The sequence below is a fragment of the Peromyscus californicus genome, unplaced genomic scaffold (assembly GCF_007827085.1).
Source record: "Peromyscus californicus insignis strain IS unplaced genomic scaffold, ASM782708v3 Scaffold_4__1_contigs__length_199733344, whole genome shotgun sequence".
NCBI classification, from domain to species: domain Eukaryota; kingdom Metazoa; phylum Chordata; class Mammalia; order Rodentia; family Cricetidae; genus Peromyscus; species Peromyscus californicus.
In genome coordinates this window covers 77,310,943-77,314,179 of record NW_026294562.1, presented here as the reverse complement: position 1 = coordinate 77,314,179, position 3,237 = coordinate 77,310,943, and the positions used below count along the sequence as shown (strand labels likewise).

The window sequence follows — 3,237 nt, the reverse complement described above, 5'->3', positions numbered from 1 at the left end:
AAACAAAATAAAACAAACAACAAAAAACCACCACCACCACCACCAAAACCCAGCAGTGGTATACATAACTAGAAGCCCACAGTAAGGGCTGCTGTTTAAGAGGGATAATGGCCCGCACAGTTCCTCTCTTACAAGATAGTGAAAGGTCAATAGTCCATAGCCCTAAGCAACCAACCAAAGTAAAGCCACCTAGAACACAAGCATCACCTGTTATCTGTTGACTGTATTCAGACAAGAAAGGAGCTTTAAGGGCTGGAAAAGTGGCTCTGTGGGTAAGAGTGCCTGCGGTGCCTACATGAGGGCCTGAGTTCAGATTCCAGCACTCACATAAAAAATAAATAAATAAATAAAAACTGGGTGTGGCTGTAACTCCAGCACTGAGCGTGGCAGAGACAAGAAGATCATTGAGGTTACGGGCCCTCAGCCTAACTGAGACTCTGTCTCAAAGGAATTAAGTGGAGAAGACTGGTTGAGTAGGACACCTGAAGTCCTCTGGACTTAGCATTCGTGTGCACCCACACTTTGTATATCACACACACACACACACACACACACACACACACACACACACACACACACACAGAGGAGGGAGAGTAAAGGAGGGTAAAGAAAGATTCACTGAGTCCCAGGAAAATCTTAGATTTACACACACACACACACACACACACACACACACACACTCACTCACACTCCATTTCCTGTCTTCCCTTGTAGCTGGTTACTGAAATCAGTGACTCTCTCCTGACACACAGAATTGGGGAAGAAACCGTGAAATGACAAGCCACAGGACACGTGTATTACAATTTTTTTTTTTTTTCGTTTTTCGAGACAGGGTTTCTCTGTGTAGCTTTGCGCCTTTCCTGGGACTCGCTTGGTAGTCCAGGCTGGCCTCGAACTCACAGAGATCCACCTGGCTCTGCCTCCCGAGTGCTGGGATTAAAGGCGTGCGCCACCACCACCCGGCGGCAATTTTTTTTTAACCTGTAAAGTTACAACATCTTGGTTCCCAGAAGTATATGTAATAACTATTATTAGTTAATTAAGTTATCTCTCAAACAAGATCTAAACTCTCAGTGTGTTATTGAACAATATAGATAGACAAGATATCATAGATATCTCCTGGGGTTTCCCTGGAGCTTAAGATATTCCTGTCTCGGCCTCTACAGTGCTGGGATTACAGGCATTTACCACCATGCTTGGCATTAACCCCCCCCCTTTTTTTTTAAATGGCACATAAAAAAATGCTGAAGCTTATGATGAACAGATGAATCCAAGTTATGAGAAAAAAAGGAGAGAAGAACCCTCTGCCCCGCACGAAGGACTATAAACTGAGTGCTTGTGCCAGGCAGGACATGACTGGTTTTCATGGTTCGTTTAAGATGTCAGTCCACGTTCACTGAGGTAGCAGGCGCTGGGGTTTTGAGCAAGCCATGAGTGCCTAGCCAGACTCCGACGAGCATCTCCAGCTGCCAGGCCTGATTGATAATCTGTTTGTGTAGCTCAGTGGAGGGGATGCCACTGTCTTTCTGCTTCTGCTGTTGAACGGCAAAGCTGCAGTAGTTGTGGGGGCCTGGGAACCAACCTCAACTTTGGCACAATCTGCCATCTTTTCCTGCGTGCTGAAGAAGAGCACCCAGGTGGTCTCGGAGAAAAGGATTTTGTCATAAGCCTTACATCCCCAACAGCAGCAAACAGGATGGCAAGGAAGCTCTTGGTGGGGGAAAACGTTGTGGCTAGCCTCCACTGGGTATTGCTAGAGAGACACGGGATGCTTGATGCAGACATTGGTCTGGATGTCCTTGGCAGGCAGGCATTCTAATTCTCCGTGGAACTCAGGAGGGTACGGAATACCAGGAAAAGGAGGCTGGGGCCCAGGATCTGGTGTGCATGTATGCTGACTTGGGGAGCAGTTCTTTATAATCAAAAAAGTAGCGTTTGAATTGAGCCGTGTAGCTCTTGGAGGGCATGTCTGCGGAGGATGCTCCACGTGGCCAGTCTCTCCAGTACGTCACAGGCCAGAATGAGCGGCTGTTTGGCCAGTTTGGACCCTGTGGTTGGCAAGAAGTTTGAGCCCCAGCAGACGCAGCAAGCAGCCCAGCTCTTCACACCTGCTAAGATTCGGGCTCTCCCAGTTCACCCCCCTTGAGTTGCTCATCCATGTTGGCCACAGCCTTCAGGACCTGTGACCAAGATGGCCCTAAGCCCTAGGCCTATGAAGCCCAGAAGATGGTGTTGGGTCCTCTGGAACTAGAGTTACGGGTAGTTGTGAAACACCATGAAGGTGCTGGGAATCAAACTCAGGTCCTCTAGAAGAAAAACCTGTGCTCTTAACCACTGAGCCATCTCTCCAGCTTGCCTGGATTTAAATTTATTTTAAACTAAGATCTCACTCTATAGCCCAGGCTGGCCTTGAACTTTCCATGTACCTCCTTGCTTCAGCCTCCTCAGTGCTGAGATTATAGGTGTGACCTGTTTTTTTTTTTTTTTAATAGTTGAATTGATCAGACTTTGGAGGCTTCTGGACTTCTTGAATCATATTTTAAAAGGCTGCCCTTATGACAAAATGATAAAGGCATTTGTCTACGATTTGGTGGTGGGGTCTAAGTCAAGGCCCTGCACTTGCTAGGCAAGTGCTCTCTGGTGGAGCTACATGATCAGCCCTTGCTTTATTTTGATTTTCAGACAAGGTCTTACTATGTAGCTCAAGCTGGCCTCAAATTCACCATGTGGCTCAGGCTGGCCTTGAACTCTCAGAATTCTCCTGCTGCCATCGATGGTTTTTAGGCCTGCCTGCAACACCATATTCTATTGTCCATTCTTTTTTTTTTTCTTTTAAACAGTGCCACTCTACACAACCCTGGCTGTCCTAGAACTCACTATGTAAGTTAGGCCTGCCTCGAACTCATAGAGAGTCACCTGTCTCTGCCTCCTGAGTGCTGGGATTAGAGGTGTGATCTAACATGCCCATTGCTTTTTAAATACTTGTATAGCTTTAAAAAAAAAAAAAAAGAGTAAATCATCGATTTGCTTGGCTTCTATTTTGGTGTGCAGTGTGTGACGTATGTAATCCAAACCGTTGTTTGGAGATTCAAGAAGCCAAACCAAACCAGGGGCAGCCTAAGGTGATTTAGTTCCCAGCAAGAGACCAGGCCAATTGCCAGAACCTGATGCATGGAACAAAAGATGTGTCCAGAGCTGGCCAAATTTAGTCACCAGGATGGCAGGAGGCAGCACCAT

At 46.7% G+C, this 3,237-nt stretch overlaps 1 pseudogene; it reads right to left on the bottom strand.

Moving 5' to 3' along the window:
• Nucleotides 1-1,224: 1,224 nt before the first annotated feature.
• On the bottom strand, nucleotides 1,225-3,237 carry LOC128123838 (26S proteasome non-ATPase regulatory subunit 8-like; annotated as a pseudogene).